The sequence below is a fragment of the Pinus tabuliformis genome, chromosome 4_1 (assembly GCF_031772625.1).
Source record: "Pinus tabuliformis cultivar Carrire ecotype Pingquan chromosome 4_1, CPIR1, whole genome shotgun sequence".
In the NCBI taxonomy this organism is placed as follows: domain Eukaryota; kingdom Viridiplantae; phylum Streptophyta; class Pinopsida; order Pinales; family Pinaceae; genus Pinus; species Pinus tabuliformis.
Genome location: NC_142303.1, coordinates 406,534,121 through 406,543,355, shown reverse-complemented (window position 1 = coordinate 406,543,355; position 9,235 = coordinate 406,534,121).

Genomic DNA, 9,235 nt, shown 5'->3' with positions numbered 1-9,235 from the left:
AACCATATTATTAATCCCCTGAAGCTGCATTCAGAAAACAACTTGAAATATGTGTTCACAATAATCTCGACCAGTGACCATGCCTACTCCAAGCCCGAGAACTCATGTTGGGCACAGACTGCATCTAAGATGTAGGTGGACATGTAAATCTTTGCATGCATACCCTCGAGTGACTATCGAGCCTTCGTGACTTGTTACTTTAGCTGATCAGCCAGTATGCCAAACCAATTACATGGTCTTTCTTCTCTAGCCAATTCGTCCAATGCAATCACCCAACTCTAAGGAAAGGTTTCAGTGCTTGCTTGGCCACTCAACTGACATGTGAATATGACCCAGTATTGCTATGCCTACCTCAAAATATTTTTCTTGTAGATATGGTTGGGTTTCATCATGAAACGAGCAGGCTCCTTTACCCAATCCTTCAGAATGTCTATGGAGTTAGCTTTGGTGCTAGGCAAGATGAATGGAGGACTCATGATAGTTACAGGCTGTGACATCTGATACATCTCATCATAATCTTGTGCGCAAAAGGTTGCAATATTTTTCCCACTAACACTGCTCAAGGTCATTGTCTCAGGGTCAGTGTGAGAGATGATCCAATGATGTTTGCGCATGGGAATGGTGGGTATTTGCATGAAATTCAATACAAGTTGGACTTGTGAATATTCACATACACCTGATGATCTTCGAGGTCTTCCCCAAAAGTTCCTGTGAATGTTTCATTAACCTCTTGACACTTTAGTTTGACGTCCTTGTCTAGATATAACTTCTTATATTCATAGATCGACAGACTAGAGGACACCTGCTCAGCTGCTGCTCCAGCTACAATTCCATTAGTTTCCTAAGATCCTATTCTCTTGGAAGCCATTGAGACAGATGAACACCTAAAATATATAGAAACAAGAAACATGAATGGCAAGAGATATGTCAGTGCAAACAAAGAAAATCTGGGAAATGATACAGCACATACCTAGGGAATTGAAGAGAAAGATTGTGCAAATTTAACTCGGAGATTAGGAAACTCACTGTTAGAAATGCGAAAAAGGTAGTCTCAGTTGTCTAGGAGGTAGGAGTAGCTGTTGGATCTGTGAAATGCGCAATCCAGTCAGGCAACTGGCTATTGGGATTGCAAAATGTGCAATTCTAGCTGGCAAGGGCTATTAGTCCATGGACAAATTTGCGCAATTTCTTGCGCTAAGCAGCCACTGTCCTCCAAAAATGAGCAAAAAATTCCTAGAGGCCAATGTTGGGTAGGAATGTACATTTCTAGAGAGTAAGGTGAGCCTTCCTTCCCCAGATTGTGCAACATAGCCCTAGTGAAGGTAGATCCCAGGCCAAGGTTGACTTAACTCGCCGACGGGAAATTGAAAGCAAATAAAAGAGTGAATTCATGGTGACAAAAAGTGATAGCATAAGTGATTGAAAGTGCATGCAAAACATGAATGAAATATTCACCAAACACATCAACATGCATGTGGGTGAGGCAGTTCATTGGTTGGGTGAACGTTCGTGCAAAACAGTTTCATGCATGTAGGAATAGTGAGATAGAAATGAAAACTAAAATAGAGCTAGGAAAATCTAGTATGCATGCAATCAACAACAAGCGTTCAAAGAAATCAAGAAAAAAACATTCACAAGTGAATACACAAAAAACAACAGAAATGTTGAAAAAGACAAGTTGAGGCTACTTACCTACGAATAGCTGAATTGGATGTGTCGAAGAGTCATGGATGTGCTATGGGATGTTAGAGATCCAAGATTCATGTCAATGAATGAGATCTAATGCGTCGAATAAATAAGTTTCTTCTCATGACGTGCATGCCACAAATCTAGGAAAAGGCGACACTTGGAGGGAAACTTCTAAAACAACTTTGCATGTAACCCCCAACTGCTAAAAATAGCTCCCTAAATCATGGGATGCCTTTTGCATGTTGTCTCTTGCTATCCTGGAAGAGAAAGTCATGCATGCATGCAAGTCAAGCTTCCTCAATCCCAGGTGGAACAAGTCAACCAAACTGTTCATGCATGTAGTTGCTCAATTGCTTGGGAAAAATGCACATTATTGGCTCGGAGCTGGGATGAGTGCCCAAGAGGATTGTGCAATTTCTAGGTAGAGAAGCTAACTGTTGCCCATATTTGCACAAATCCTGGGCTGAACAACACTATTGGGGAAATTTGCACAAATATTGTTGGGATTGTTGGTTGGTAGATTTGCACAATCTTGGAACCCAGCAGGCTACCAGAGAGGATTGCCTAATTTTCGGAGGGAAGGATGGCTGCCCTCTAAAAATGTACAATTTTCAAGGGGAAGCTACTTAGCTTACAGCTGGACCAAGTCCAGGTGAACAACCTGTAAGGGGAATGAATCAAATGTGATCGATAGCCTGCGTTTGTGCGAGGAAAACACCGAAGCTTAAGTGCTTGATGAACCAAGAAAAAGCGCTATGAAAGCTTGGTAGGGAGGCTGCAAAATTTCGGAGGGTGGTTGTAGCCGCTACAACACTTGGTGACACACTTGTAGAACTCCAGCTCTCTGAATGGACCTTTTTCATGAAAAGCAAGTCTAACACCTCTGGAAGTATTGTTCAACTCTCAACTCATCTTGGCTTCACACAAGCTTGATTGTAAGATGTAGCATCTGCCAAATCCTTGGTTGATTGATACACATTCCAAGCCAAGGCAACACAGTTTTTTCGATTGGGGTAGAGGAGTATTTTTCCTTTATGGGCCTTGACCCAGGTTCAGCGTTAGTCAGACAAATAAATCCCTAGACTACTAGACCTTTCGACATCAACCCGTGGAGCGCGAACCGAAGTCTCACCCAAATCAGTATCGAGGGATGCTGGAACCATGTTTCTACACCCTGAGATGGTCGTGATGTCAGTTTATACCCCCTGCTTCTGCCTTTGCGTAGGTCGCTAAGCCTTAGGGCTTTATTGATCTACCCTCTATCCCGCCCTTTAGTACCTCCACAAAGGTGTATGATTGACCTTCTCACAACCCTAACCGGCGGTTTAGGTACTTTCGCACTGTTATGATAATGTATTGTATAGGTTCCCAAGTTATCTCAAGTGTTTTACTTATCTTACCAATCAATTACAGTTAGCATCATGTAAAGTGATATTCTTACTTGTGTTCAATTAATAGATATAATCACATACATTCACGCATCAAATAAACACTGTAAAATAAACCCAAATCACAGTATAATCAGATGCATTAACAGAGACTAAATACACAGTAATTGCAAAATAATTCTATTTATTGATATCTTCTAGTTTAATACAGACTCTATCAACCCTTTGCACACACTTGTAGGGGTCCGCACACTCAGCTGTGAACTTCTACCTTAGGCCTTTGTGCACTCAACTACAGAGCCTCTACCTATGCTAAGACCCAAAAACACTTAGACTTCAACTCTACTTCGCTTCTTACTATTCGCTCTTCATTGTTCTCCCTCCTTAGAGCTTACTTACTTAGCTCGTTTTTAAATAATCCCATGGTCCGCGGACCATGGGTAGATCTTTAAAGTCGACTTGACACTTTAAAAAAACAAGGGTGGACAACCCTTAATGAATGATGACAGCTTTGCGCTTCGCGACCACAAAATGCAAAGACTTTACAACTTTATTACAAAATTGTCCCAAAACATGGGCTCTTAGCCCCAAAAGTACTCCTAGGGGAACCCGTTCCCAATAGGCCCCCAACACAAACATGCTGACTCTCCCTCAAGTCACTCCGCGGGCGTGGAGATCTTGGAACGAAGACCTCCTAGCTCAACCTATATGACTGCCACCTAGGCAGTGCACTGCACGGCCATCTACTTCACTTCTTCGACCAATTTCTCTGTCGCTGGTCATGAATTGTCAGCCTGAAGCTTCTGTTGAGTCACCTGCAGACTACAAAGCTTGCCTTCAATGGAGGCCATGACCAAATAAGCTTCGTCCAACCAAGGCATCAAGCATGCCTTTAGCACTGCCTCTTTGTGTTGCGCTGCATCTACTTGTTCCTTCAGTGTTTTGGCCTCCTCTAGCTTTCCAAGTCTTGGTGTGAGGGCGATAGTGCACGTTGTTCCTTTCACCTCGTTGTAGCGCTGTTGCAGTTCTCGTGCATCTGTCTCTAGCCTTTGTACATTAGTATATTCTTACATATTGGTTAGGACCTCGAATGATTATTCAAACAACATTGTGTAGTCTACTACTACACTGTCTATTGTCTCTATTGCCTTTGTGGTAACGGTTGCGCACTGCTCCTTTACTTTTGGTGGAGTTGAAGGCTAGGCCTTCAACTCCAATTCTACAATCTAGAGGTTTAGCTATAGTTGAACCTTGGCCAACTCTGTGCGAGCGTCGCGCACCCCTATAGCAAGTTTTTGAACATACACGTCTACCATTTCTTCCTCAGGAATGGCCAACTACCGGGCCATTCAACATGCTTCCTCCACCACCTGAACTATGTGCTTGTTTTGGTTGGTTACGTTATTCATGGTGGCGATGGCAGAGTCTTATTGTAGGGCCATCTGCACATTATCGATCCTCTGCTCACTCATCACTTGAAAAGTGCATTGTTCGCGGGCCCTCAGCTCCATGATCACTCCATCCTATAGTAGGTGGAACACCTAGTCAAGAAGTGCAACCAAGTTTAGCCCTACTTTGATAGCAAGCTTGTCAGATTTGATCTTTGTGGTTAATTCTCCCTCCAGTAGCAATATTTCTCTGGATTCCTTCGCATGCAGCATCCCGATGACTTCTGAAGTACCGATGGTGAGGCTGGTGGACACCGTACCAACTTGTGATGCACGGATCTGCAACTCATGCAGACCCATCTGGATGGCCCCCAATACTTGCTACTACTACTGCTTGAACTATTGTAGTACCTCCATAGTGAAATCCCACACCGTATCTCCAATTTCATTCAAATATCCCTCTGCTAGGGTGATTGGGTCTAGTGATGTCTTATTGGCCTTGGATTTCTTCCGCGTCCCAGCCTTTTCCTATCCTCTTGGATGCTTGATATGGTATGATGCCTTCTGCAGGTTTGCTTTGTGTTGCTCTGTTTGCTCATCTATTTCTTCCTATATTGAGGGTGACCTTGCACCTTTGTCATAGCTATGCTCTGCTTCACCCATCTGCTCTTCCGCCTATTGTGCAACATCGTGCTCTACCTGGGCCTTGTCAACAGCATCATTCTTCCTTCAGGGATAGGGATGCCTACTTCTTCTTCCTGAGAAAGTTCTTCAATAGCAATAAGTCCAGAAGGAAGATCTTGGGTGATTACTCTTTCTACCCTAGGCGAACCAGGACCACTAGAAGTTGGAGAAACAACCCCCGATGTCGGAGTAGCAGCAAATTCACTTTCAGGCTAGGATATTTCAGGTTCCTCACCTATATCACTAGTAGATGAAAAGCTACTAGCAATTTTGGAAACAGACACTGACTGTGGATTATAATCTGCTACTAACGGTTCAAAATCAGGATGTACTATCAAAGAAGATTCTCCTTCCTCAGGTGATCCAACTCTACTATCTCTAGGAGTTACGAGGACTTTCAAGCCTTCAAGTTGACTCGGTACTACCTCAGGAGGTTGGCCCCGAAGTCTACGGGACTTCCTCAGTAACTCAGCCACGTTTACAAACTCAGGAGACTGGCCCTGATGTCTACGAGACTGTCTTAGTAATTCAGGCACAGTTGAAAACTTTTAACTACTTCACACGTAAACAAAGTAAAATCTCAATGAAAAGCACCTAAAGTCTCTAAAGAACCAAACAGATTTGAATCACACACCTAAAGAATCTAAGAGATCAAACACACAAACAGTAACTTCCTGGCCGTCTTTATTTAAAGATTGTATTACGGTGGTCCGAAAATGCCACAACTGCCAAATTTTTGATCGTAAGATGCGCGCTCCACCTGCTCCTCTCCACCCTATAATTGTTGTTGGTCCTTTTGCCAAATGGGGTATCGATTTTATTACATGTAACCCTCACTCGGCCGGGGGGCATGTGTATATCATCCTTGTGGTAGATTATTTTACTAAGTGGGCCGAGGCGATGCCTACATTTGAGGCAGACGGCAAGACAGCTGTAATTTTCGTGTTCAATCATATAATTGCTAGGTTTGGTGTCTCACAAACGATAATCACTGATCATGGGCGTCATTTTCGAAACGTTATGATGACCGAACTTACAGGCCAGCTTGGTTTACGTCACGATAGTTCAACCCCTTATTATCCACAAGAGAATGGTCTGGTTGAATCCATCAACAAAGTTTTAGTCATCATGATCCGATGAATCATTGGGATTCATCAGTCGAATTGGCACAAAATGCTATTTTCAGCACTTTGGGCATACCGAACTTCAGTAAAAACATCAACAGGGTTCACTCCTTTCCAACTAGTCTACGGTTTGGAAGCTGTGTTACCCATTGAATGCGAAATCCCGTCACTGCAAATGGCCATCGAGTTACTTCCAGCCACTTCCAAAGAGGAAAAGATTTTGTTATACTTGGCTCAATTAGATGACAATCGACGTGATGCTGCATTGGCAATCGAGACTCACGCAAAACGAATGAAAGCTCAGTATGATCGAAGTGTGACCCCTCGAAATTTTTCGGAAGGAGATCTAGTCTTAGTTTATGATCAAGCTAATGATAAATTAGGCACTGGAAAATTCGTTCCTATGTGGCATGGTCCCTATGTTGTTAAGCGAAAGCTAGCCAGAGGGGCCTATGAATTGGTAGACTTTGACGGGGACTCTTTGGGTAAACCCACAAATGGCCTTTACTTGAAGAGGTATTATGCTGGTGTGTTTTAGTTTAAACAGTGTGCTTAGCTTAGGGAGTGTTTTTCGTCATTATTCCTGCTTATCTTGGTTTTACTCTTGATATTGCAGATGTCGATGCCTCTCCAAACATACATTGGTTTCGATGATGGTGCTTGTCATAATACACGGAACATCTCTTCCGCAGCTTGGGTTATCTATTCGCCCTATGACGAGTTAGTATCTATGCATGGGGTAAGCCTCGGTCAAACAACGAACAACATTGCCGAGTATAGTGTAGTGATTGAGTTATTATCCGAATCTATTTCATTTGGGATTCGGAGTTTGATAGTGAGGTTAGATTCTGAACTCGTTGTATTACAACTTAATAGAGTGTATGCCATTAGAAATCCAGTGTTATTGAGATTATTTTTGAGAGTGCGTCTCTTGGAACGTGAATTTGATTATATTGAATATCAACATATTCCAAGATCTTTAAATACATTAGCAGATGCAATTGCTTCTCGAATGTTAAATAGACATTTGCAATAATCATACATGTAAATTTAAAACCATTCCATAACATGATTTACAGGATAAGATGGTAATAGTGATATATATATATATATATATATATATATATATATATATATATATATATATATATATATATCTATATCTATATCTATATCTATATATATATAGGAGTGTGTCAAAAAATACATCGTCCTCGATCATAGGTTGAAAAACACCTTATGATCGGAAAAAATGATAAGTACAAAAAAACAAAAATGTCGCATGTGCCCACAATAGGCGATCATCCTATCACTGGTGATGATCTCTATAAGAAACCACTGCATGGGCCACCTTGCAAAGGAACCTCCTAAAAGGTCCTGGGACCCCAATCACATAGCGCTGAAGTCGATGAGGAATGTCGTCTATAGTGGTCTCAGGAATATCTCCTGTCAAGCGCTCGAGATGACCCTCCAACTCGACCAAAACCTCTGTTGATTGATCCAGTGGGGCTGGCGCGGGTGCAAGTGGTTTCTTCCTCTCGTAAGGCCGAAGAGCGGCTAGTCGCTGTGGACCCACATCTACATTTGAAATTTTTACTATCAGTTTTGAGACGATGAAAAAATAACAAAAAATTAAAATAGAAAAAATGTTGAAAAGGATTTTACCTAACTCGTCCCACTGCTCTCCTAGTGGAAGAACCATGTCTGGGTCACCACGAAAATCTATCCCAGCGTAAGGAAGTCCTGAATGGAAAAGACCTGGTTTTCCAGCCATTGGAAATACTCAGGTTTGAATCGAGCAACCTCTGTCCTCTCGTCCAGGTGACGGGCCATAACTGCGACCCATCGCATCAGTTTGGGCTCTCGAGGAAGCCCAGCTCCAACAGTAAGGTGTTGTGGGATCAGCATAGGAACCCTCTCCAGGCCAAAATTCAGGACCAAAGCCCCATAACCAAAGGTCTTTAGTCGTCCGTTCTTGGCCCTGGTCAGTTGGCCTTTCACATTGACCAACATGGCATCGCAGTAGTTGAAGATGGTGCCTTGGAAGCAATCAACTGCCATACGCATCTGGGATCTGGTGGCAATATGTAATGCGGCATCTCCACAAATTCTAGTGACAGTGAACGCAATCACCATGAGCTCAGGATGGGATATGGTCTTTATGTCTATCCCTTTGTCTCTAGCCTGGCTATTGCAGTACTCTAGCTGGAGGCTATCGACAGATTGGCCACCTGGCCTAGTCCCGTGCAGAGTAAAGTCTTCGCCACTCTTAGGAAAACCAGTCGATAAATATATGTCCGCGAGCTCGATTTCGAGCTGGTGGCTGCCAATGAAGAAGCACTGGTCCTGTATGCTCCATTTGTCAACCAGCCACTGTAAGAAATCCACCTGAGCCCTCATGCTAGGAATGGCCCAGAATTTGTACAATCCGCACGCCCTCAAAGCATCAATTGAAGGCTGATGATTCCATGCGGCAGCATCCACATCCTCATGCTCTCGTTCACGCCAATCCAGCATGATGTACTCTCTACATCAAGTATAAAGACAAATTAAAATGCTAGAAATTATTTTGTGTGGTCCATTTTTGAGAATTTTTGGGTTAAAAACCCTTGCGATGGGGATCGCACCCTCCGGGTTATACACAGTGCGTGGGACCGCACTTTGTCTACATGGAAGGTGCGGACTCCGAGCTTTTTCCCAATGGAGAAAAAGTCGGGGTCCGCAAGCCCGTAATGGTAAAGCTGCGGGCCCCCGCGCGCGGGTTTTGTGACTAAAAATCCTCCCAAAAATGAAATAAATGATTAAAAATTAAGAGTGGGATGATGTGGATTACCTGGAGAAGACGACGTTCGATTCCGACGGTTGGATTTTCCGCAATCTTCATGGGAAGTTTTTGAGCAAAAGCACTATTTTCTCACCCAAACTCAAATGGTAATAATGAATTGACAAAGGCCCTTTTTAT